Source organism: Pituophis catenifer, unplaced genomic scaffold (assembly GCF_029215685.1).
Source record: "Pituophis catenifer annectens isolate HBS135680 unplaced genomic scaffold, rPitCat1.0.hap2 SCAF_5, whole genome shotgun sequence".
Classification (NCBI taxonomy): Eukaryota; Metazoa; Chordata; class Lepidosauria; order Squamata; family Colubridae; genus Pituophis; species Pituophis catenifer.
In genome coordinates, this window is record NW_027256885.1 from 30,648,052 (window position 1) to 30,658,523 (window position 10,472).

Below are 10,472 nucleotides of genomic sequence, written 5' to 3' on the forward strand. Positions count from 1 at the left end.
TCTCAGCGGCTTTTGATACCATCGACCATGGTATCATGCTGCGCCGGCTGGAGGCGTGGGAGGGGGTGGGAGGCACCGTGCTGCGGTGGTTCTCCTCCTATCTCTCTGACCAGTCGCAGTCTGTGTTGGCAGGGGGGCAGAGGTCGACCTCGAGGCGCCTTGCTTGCGGGGTGCCGCAAGGGTCGGTCCTCTCGCCGCTCCTGTTCAACATTTATGTGAAGCCGCTGGGTGAGATCATCCGTGGTTTTGGGGTGCGATGCCATCTGTACGCTGATGACACTCAGCTGTACATTTCCACCCCAGACCACCCCAATGATGCCCTCGAAGTGATGTCCCAGTGTCTGGAGGCCGTGCGGGTCTGGATGGGGAGGAACAGGCTTCGACTCAACCCTTCCAAGACCGAGTGGCTGTGGATGCCGGCGTCCCAGTATAGCCAGCTGGTGCCATCACTGGCTATTGGGGGCGAGTCACTGACCCCCACAGAGGGGGCTCGCAACTTGGGCGTCCTCCTGGACACACGGCTGTCTTTAGAAGAGCATATGACGGCCGTGGCCAGGGGGGCTTTTTATCAGGTTCGCCTGATACGCCAGTTGCGCCCCTTTCTGGATCGGGACTCCTTGTGCACAGTCACTCATGCCTTGGTTACGTCACGCCTGGACTACTGTAACGCTCTCTACATGGGGCTCCCCCTGAGGAGCACCCGGAGGCTCCAGCTGGTGCAGAATGCGGCCGCGCGGGTGATTATGGGAGCGACGTGGCGCTCCCACGTAACACCTCTCCTGCGCGAGCTGCATTGGCTCCCGGTGGTCTTCCGGGTGCGCTTTAAGGTGTTGGTTCTCATCTTTAAAGCGCTCCATGGCTTAGGGCCAGGGTATTTGCGAGACCGCCTGCTGCTACCGATAACCTCCCACCGGCCAATACGCTCTCACAGAGAGGGCCTCCTCGGGGTGCCGTCGGTCAGGCAATGTCGGCTGGCGGCCCCCAGGGGGCGAGCCTTCTCTGTGGGGGCACCCGCCCTGTGGAACGAGCTGCCTCCTGGAATACGATCGATCCCGGACCTCCGGACCTTCCGTAAAGCCCTGAAGACGTTTTTATTTCATCAAGCCGGCCTAGCCTAAATGGTTTTTAATTGGGATTTTAAATTTTATGGATTTGGGGTTTTAAATTGGGTAGCCAATGATTTAATTCTTTTAATTATCTTAACTTTTGCATTTGTATGTTTAATTTTGGCTGTTCACCGCCCTGAGTCCCTTCTGGGAGAAGGGCGGTATACAAATTAAATTAATAATAATAATAATAATAATATAGTGTAGAGGGAGATACAGAAACTCCTGCTGAGGTGAGACACTCCAGAAGTCATAACAGGAGAATTTCACCTAGAACAGTGATGGCGAACCTATGGCATATGTGCCAGAGGTGGCATGTAGCACCCTCTCTGTGGCCACGCGAGCTGTCATCCCTGTTCAGCTCCACCACGCATACATATGTGCCTCCCGCCGGCCAGCTGGTCTTTGAGTATCTGCCGTGCATGCATGCGGGATGTGCAGGGGGTGAGGCAAGTGTAGGGGGCAGAGCGCACATGTGCAGGGGGCGGGGTGCATGTGGGGAGGCATGCATGCATGAGGTGGGCATGTGCGGAGGGGCATGCACATGCATGGGGTGGCAGGGGGCATGCAGGAGGCACATGCACATGTGCAGGGGGTGAGGCACATGTATGGGGGGATTGTGTGCATTACATTTGGGGGGCTGGGCACATGCCTTCACACACCTGCTCACGTGCTTTGGGCACTCAGTCCAGAAAAGGTTAGCCATCACTGACCTAGAAGAATATTCCACCTAACTTTACCAAAACATGACAAATAAAATACCCAGCTCATGAACCTAATGATGATAAACGTTAACTCTTTAAAGAAGAGTCACCCCCTGAACCAAAGAAGAATTCCAGCTCTCTATTATTATCAATAAACAGCTGGGTCTGTTTTATTATTGTAATGATGTGGCCATGCTTTTCTGAATTTTAGCTGGGCTTCAGAAAGAGTCTATAGCAATTAAAGTATGAAGCGGGCAAGAGATGATGGATGGATGATTCATCTTTTTTGTTGCTTCTCTGAGTTGCTTTTCCCTCTCTCTCCCTCTCTATTCTTTTTTCCTCTCTTTTTTTAGGCAGGTGACATGATTAGAAATTAGACAGGAAAGAAAGAAAAAGCTTCTTAATAAAGGGTGACATGATTAAAAACTAGAATAAATGATAGAAATAAAGGGAATATTAATGTATACATTTTTATTTGATAAAATGTAAGTAATAATGAGAAATAGGTGGAATAATTGAATAATGATGGACTATAACTTAATATAGATGTGTATTGTTATTATAAATACATAAGTTGATTTAATGTAATAATAATGTTTAATCTGATCAGTTTCATTTGTTTTGGAATGTATGGTGCCCAGCTGCCACACTGTTCACGCATTGATTTGACATTTGTATAAAAAATAAAAAACTTTTTAAAAAAAATGAAAGAAAGAGTCTATGACCTTTAGAGGAATTTTGTAGAGAAGAAAGGCTGAATCTCACATATTCCAAAATGAAATGATGCTTTTTCAAAGGGACCTGCATACCTCAAGCATCACTGCCAGACAAACAATGATCAAACTGAGTGCATTTCTTCATTCCAGTAGCTTGGAGTAGTGTTCTAATTTCTGGAAACTGGAATGAACCAGTTAGACTACAGCTAAAATCCAAGATGGCCACTGCGACATGCTAAGCCTCTGCTTAGGGGCTGGTGGCGTTTGGTGAGATAAGCAAATACCCGGGGTCTATTCTATGCTAACCCCAGTGTGGTTTGGAGGGAGATTACCGGTGGTCCAGATGGTTTTTGTGTGCTCTTCGTGAGCCCACATGCAGAGCCCAGGCAGGTGGAGAGACTGGCGGCCGTGGTGAAGGAGGCAATGAGGCAATGGGGGCGCTCGGCGTTCGGCTGTGGAGCTGCGGAGTTGTGAGCTGTGAGCTGTGGGATGTGGAGCTGCGGCCGGTGTTGCTCGAGTGGAGTGTGAGCTGCGAGTTGCGAGCTGCGAGCTGTGAGGAGATCGGGGCAGCAGAGCGGCAGAGCAGCGGAACGGTGGAACAAGGAGCCGAGGAGTAGCTGGAGGTGAAGGAACAGCTGGAGCCTGTCCGGTGACATCGGGGACGCTGGCCCTCCCCTGGGGCTTGGGAGAGGCCGCCTGGAGAGCCTGGGGGGCCTTAGACCAGTCAGCATGAGGGTTGGAGGGACAGACGCTGTGCTGCGGAGTAGAGGAGGAGCCGGAGTGGCGAAGCCGGGGAGAAGGAGGGTGGCAGCTTTGCTTAGCTCCGGTGGTGCCGAGGATGCTGGCGCTCTCCCTGTGGCTGATGATATCAGACTGGGTTGCCGACCAACTTGCTCTTCCCCTCCCTGCTGGTGGTTGTTGACTCCCCTGGACCAGCTGTGCTAGACTGGCTGTTTTGTGCCCAATGCCACCAGAGAGTGCGTGGAGGTCTACCAGGTGTTTAAGACCTGAACTTGCTTCCCTGCCTCCTATGAATGCAGGGGCTCCGACCCCACATTGAACATCTGGGGTCTTTTCATCGGAAGATCAGCATGTGTGGATTTGAGACAATTTAGGACGACCAAGAGATCATGGTTTTTCCCTCCACCATGGTTTGGCCAAGCTCTGGGACATGGACTCCCACCATCATGAGAGGGTGGTGGAGGCAGCCATGCGGGGTGAGAGAACAGCAATTGGCTGAGAATTCCGCCCAGGGGATCACCCAACAGATTACGGGACCTCGCTGCGGTGAGAGAGCAGCGATGTTGGTTCATCTGTATCCCCCGGGTGTCATGAGAGGGCACCCGGAAGGAGGCTCCCAATGGTTGGGGTAGCTTTGGCTTAGTCCATCTGTTCCCAGCTCACCATTGTCACGCCGGTACCCATGGCAGATGATGGCTATTCAAACATACACGAGAGCGGACTTATGTGCTTTGAGGAATGCCCCCCATTCCTGGAAGTGGCCTATTGGCCTAGCTAAAAAGTATCTTAATGACGGATCCTGGGATCCTGAGCGGTGGCATGAGGGTGTTACTGTTTTTAAAAGCTCTTTGTATTCTTTTTAAATTAGGCTTTTAGGGGGATTGGGGAAGGGTTGGGGTTATGATACCCGATGGGTGGCAGGGGGGGCTTCCATGGGTTGTGAGCAGTCCAGGTCAGTGGAGGGTCATGATGTGGTTGGTGCGGCTCTGGATGGGGAGGAACAGGCTTCAGCTCAACCCGGCCAAGATGGAGTGGCTGTGGATATCGGCATCGTGGTCCCAGGAGAATATTCCATTGTTGGCTATAGGGGGTGAGGTGTTACCCCCTGTAGAAAGGACGCACAATTTAGGCGTCCTCCTGGACTCACGGTTGACTTTGGATGACCATGTTACGACCGTGACCAGGGGGGCATTTGCTCAGATTCATCTGGTGCGCCAGTTTTGCCCCTACCTGGACCGTGATGACCTGCACACAGTCACTCATGTACTCGTCACCTCCCGGATCGACTACTGCAATGCTCTCTACATGGGGCTGCCCTTGAAGACCACCTGGAGGCTTCAGCTGGTGCAGAATGCGGCTGCGTGGGTAGTGATGGGAGTGTCCCGACACTCTCATGTTACACCCCTCCTGCGGGACCTGCATTGGCTGCCGGTTGCCCTCCGGGTGAGATTCAAGGTGCTGGTAATTACCTATAAAGCCCTACATGGCTTAGGCCTGGGGTACCTGACAGACCATCTGCAGCCAGTGACAGCTCCCCATCGCCCGGTGCGCTCTCACAGGGAGGGCCTCCTTGGGGTCCCGTCGGCCAGACACTGTCAGCTGGCAACTCCCAGGGAGCGGGCCTTCTCTGTGGGCGCACCTACTCTGTGGAATCAGCTCCCCCTGGAGCTCCGGATGGCCCCTGACCTTCGCTCTTTCCGCCGTGACCTCAAAGCATGGCTATTTGGCCAGGCTGGATTGGACTGAAGGGGTTTTAAAGAGGATTGTATTGGTTTTTAGATTTGAATACTGAATTTTATGTGTTTTTATTGTTGTGAGCCGCCCTTTGGAAGAGAGGGTGGCATACAAGTTTAATTAAATAAATAAATAAATAAATAAATAAATAAATAAATAAATAAATAAATAAACAAACAAACAAATAAACAAACAAACAAATCTATTTCTGATGGAGCATACTACTTCCACTTTCGCCTTTCAGCCCCAATCCAGTAGCCTTCACAGGCAGTCGCTTCTGTAACAAACTTTTGTGTTAAATTTAAATTTACTGACAAAGAAATAAAGGGAGACTAGAAATAGCTATACTGGTCTCCTATTATTTCTTTGTTGGTAAATTAAACACTAATATGAGCATCAAAGAATTGGGAAGTAAACAAGGTGCTGCTCAGAATAGTATGTTTATTTTTAGTAGTAGAAACAGGAATGATATTTGGTATTTGCTAGCAAAAAGAAGAATGAAAATTCATGAATTTTACCCAATGTCTCCCAGATTTTATATCTGTACACTTGAAATATGCATGTATATATTGAATATATGTATAGAAAAGTACATCTTAAATTTGTATTGAAGATGTTAGGGAAAATATTAGCATGTTTCATGAAAAAAGTAACCATGAAGAATCCCATTTAATGGATTCTTTTTATCAGATTTATTTATTAAATTTTAATACCGCCCTTCTCCAAAAGGAACTCAGGGCGGTGTACAACCAAGATAAAAAGCAACAATATAAAAGTTAAAAACAATTTAAAATTATTAGATAGTTTGGCCAATCATCTAAAACACAATACCCCATTAAAATAATATACTGACTCTGTAATCTGCTTAGAGAGGGCTGTAAATCACTATATAAGTCTAAGTGCTATTACTATTGGTATGATGCACTCTCCAGCTTGGCACAAATGGAGGAGGAGAATACTCATGTGTGAATGCTGTTTTATGATTTTAGTTTGGCATTCAATGCAATCGTTCCTCAGCATTTGGTGAACAAACTGGTCCTGTTAGTTTTTAATACTCCTTTATGTAATTGGATACTGGATATCCTTATTGATGGGCCCCAGTTTGTGTGAGTTGGAAGAAAGGTTTCCAACTCCATCTCCTTGAGTACAGGTTCCCCATGGGGCTATGTCTTGAGTCTGCTACTGATAACCCTGACTGCTGTGCCAAATCTGCTACAAATCATATTGTGAAGTATGGAGATGACACGGCAGTGGTGGGTCTTATCTGGGATGACAATGAAGATGCTTATAGAGAAGAGGTGAAGGCTTTGGTGGACTGGTGCAATAAAAGTAACCTGGTTCTAAATGTCCATAAAATAAAGAAGAACATTGTAGGTTTTAGAAAAAGCTGGCATGGTCATACTACACTCAGTATCAAGGGTGCAGCTATAGAAGTGGTAACAGCATTAAGTATCTAGTGGGGCAGATAACTAACAAACAGAATTGGCCTCTCCACATGTAATATTTTACTAAATGAGGAAGCCTATTGATTTTTCTATTTTTTAGAAGCATGGATACACAATTAAAATGCCACCCAAGCACTTTCTAACATCTGTTTGTGGAGCCCCATAACCTCTTTGTTATTTATAGTTAGTTCCAGCAGATTTGAAACACATATGAAAATTGAATATATGTATAGAAAGGTGTATCTTTAATGCAGTATCTATTTAAGATCTTGGGGAAAATATTAGCATGTGTCATGAAAGAAAGTAAACATGAAGAATGCCATTTAACAGATTTTGAATACCTTCAGAAACTATCTTTGTATTTATTTGTTGCTTTTTTTACATTTTTGTACCAGAAATGTTCATGGTCAATCTAGTTGGCATCTATTGAACCATGAGAAAAACTCTTTCTTTGCTGCTTTAGCCAATGAAGAAGCCTAATTTTTCTATGTATAGAAGCATGGATGCACAATAAAATTACCTCACAAGGAATTTGTAAGGAATCTCTTTTGAGAGCCCAGTATCCTTTTCATTACTAATAGTTATCTCCTGTACACTTGAAATGCACATGTATATATTGAATATATGTATAGAAAAGTACATCTTAAATTTGTATTGAAGATGTTAGGGAAAATATTAGCATGTTTCCTGAAAAACAGTAACCACGAAGAATGTCATTTAATGGATTCGTTTTATCAGATTCTCTTTTCTATTAAAGTCAGGTCTCAACACGATGATATAGCATTTGGGGGAAAAGATACAAATCAGTAGTCCCGCACTGGAGGCCAAGATGGCAAAGATCTCCACGGCCACCATATATTTGCCTTTGGTACTCATGTAGGAAGGTATGAAGGACAACCAGACACTGCAAAAGATCAGCATGCTGAAAGTGATGGATTTGGTTTCCTGGAAAGTGTCTGGTAATTTCCTGGCTAGGAAAGCTGCAACAAAACTGACCATAGCTAAAAGACCCATGAAGCTCAATATACAATAAAGCATCACAACAGAGCCTTCATTACATTCCAGAATGATTTCAGTGCTAAGAGAGTTCATGTCAACATTTGGGAAGGGGGGAGAGGTGGAAAGCCAGACTACACAAAGAAGAGTTTGTACAAGAGAACAGGAAAAAACAACCGAAAGAGCTAGTCGATTCCCAACCCACATCCTCATCTTTGATCCTGGCTTAGTGGCCATAAATGCAAGAACCACTGTGATTGTTTTGGCCAACATACAAGAAACTGCCACTGAGAAGATGATGCCAAAAGCAGTTTGTCGAAGAAGACAAGTCATACTTGTGGGTCAACCAATAAATAGCAAGGAAGAAAGGAAGGAGAGAAGAAGGGAGGTGAGGAGGATGTAGGAGAGGCTATGGTTGTTAGCCTTGACAATGGGAGTGTTGTGATACTTCAAGAAGATTCCTAGAATGTAAATTGTAGTAAAAGAAAATAGAAGAGCCACTGCGGCCAAGCTAGTCCCCAAATTATCTTCATAAGATAGATAACTGATACGTTTGGGAATGCATGAATCATGGTCTTTATTTGGGTAATGATCATCTGGGCACTGAATGCAATCATCCATGTCTGAAAAAGCAACAGAGTATATTAAGTCAATATATTTATAACACTTCTTTATATTTCCCCCTTTAAAAAGTTAACCTTGCCAATTGCCAGCAGTTCAATCCTAACTGTCTCAAGTTGACTCTCCCTTCCACCCTTCCAAAGTCAGTAAAATGGGGACTTAGATTTTTGTAGGCAATATACTGACCCTGTAAACTGCTTAGAGAGGGCTGTAAAGCACTATGAAATGGTATATAAATCTAAGTGCTATTACTATTGGTATGATGCACTCTCCAGCTTGGCACAAATGGAGGAGGAGAATACTCATGTGTGAATGCTGTTTTATGATTTTAGTTTGGCATTCAATGCAATCGTTCCTCAGCATTTGGTGAACAAACTGGTCCTGTTAGTTTTTAATACTCCTTTATGTAATTGGATACTGGATATCCTTATTGATGGGCCCCAGTTTGTGTGAGTTGGAAGAAAGGTTTCCAACTCCATCTCCTTGAGTACAGGTTCCCCAAGGGGCTATGTCTTGGGTCTGCTACTGATAACCCATGACTGCTGTGCCAAATCTGCTACAAATCATATTGTGATGTATGGAGATGACACGGCAGTGGTGGGTCTTATCTGGGATGACAATGAAGATGCTTATAGAGAAGAGGTGAAGGCTTTGGTGGACTGGTGCAATAAAAGTAACCTGGTTCTAAATGTCCATAAAATAAAGAAGAACATCGTAGGTTTTAGAAAAAGCTGGCATGGACATACTACACTCAGTATCAAGGGTGCAGCTATAGAAGTGGTAACAGCATTAAGTATCTGGTGGGGCAGATAACTAACAAACAGAATTGGCCTCTCCACATGTGATCCTCAGTGAACCATCTGAATTTCCTGCATCGGATGAGGAGAGCACAACTTTCTCCTTCTGTCCTGACCACGACTTAAGCGATACTAGGGATTTGAACTGCTGAACTGCCAACCTTTCGATCGACAAGCTTCGCATCTTAGCCACTGAGCCACCATGTCCCTTGATACTAAAGATAGTATGTGTCTAAATGTTGAAATATATCTAATATTCTGATAAGGCTTTTACCTGTCTGGTTGAAGATCTTCCCTTCTGAACATGGAGTACAATCATAGCAGCAAAAGGATTCTACTTCTTTGGTGCTCTTTCTATAACCTGAATGGCATTTCTCATTACACAATGAAATGGGCTGTGTCTGTCCGTGAAAGGAAGAATGATTAAATTAAATATGATAAACTAAGAAATAGCTCAGTTGTGCATTATAACAACTGAAAAAGATTTGTACTACTTAATGAGAGACACAAATAAGTTTCTAGGAGAACAGATCAATCAATTTGTGTTTTTCGTTGATATGCAAATAAAGGTCAATGGATTCAAAATGCAATCAGTGTTGCAGTCAGATTTGTTCACTTATTCGGTGATGACAGGTTTATTCGGGAAATATTGTCGAACTGACAAAAATAAAATAAATAAGAGAATATTTGGGAAATAAATTCTAATCTGCAGTTTTGTTTATTAAAAATAGTTGACTTTGTAACTTGAACATTGTGAGCCTGAAACCTTGGATAAGAAAAAAAGAATAGTCTTCCGGTTGGTGAGCCGCGGCGAAATGGCGTTGGGTGAGTGACTGCTGCTCCTCAACCCCCTTATTCGCCGTGTTTTGGGGATCCCCTCGAGGGTGCGGTGCCCGGAGAGCCCCGCGGACTAGAGAGTGAGCTCGGCGAGCGAGAAAGCGGAGCGCAACGCTGATCGTGAGGCTGGGCAGCTCTGTCAACTCAACATGCGCGAGTCAGCCTGTCAATGGCTGGCCTGAAGCTGCGGAAGCCAACAACCAAATAGGAAGCATCGGAGATCGGAGGTTACAGTGTGAGATAGATTTGGGCGTTTTGGCGATTTCCCCGCTGTAGTGCAATTGGCCTCTGAAGAAGAGCCGGTGGAGACAGGAGAGAAGTGCTCGGAGAGGGAGTGAGTGGCGATTACTAGGAGAGAGCTGATCGGGAAGATAAAGTGCCTGACAAGCCGGCGAGGAACTTTTTTTAAAAAAAACTGAGGTGGTGAAAACACGCGCACAGGGTGAAAATCGGAGAAAAGAATAAGGAACTCAAGGAATACTGTTTTCTTTTTTCTCGGTGAATTAGAGCTTTAGAACGATCGGAGGCTGCTGCTTGGAGTTTGTGGATTGCGGTTTGGAGTTTGTGGATTGTGTTTGTTCAACCTAGAGACCGGAAGCGCAGCCATTGCAGAGACTGGCCTGAAGAACTTTTGAAAGTGCTGATTCACTGACAGTCCAGATCTAAGAGATATTATTGAGCTTAGGTGGTGACAATCTGCCTTTGTGGAAGAAAAAAAAAAATCTATATGCACAGTTAACTTTTATATTCTCATATTTATATTAACGTGACTAAC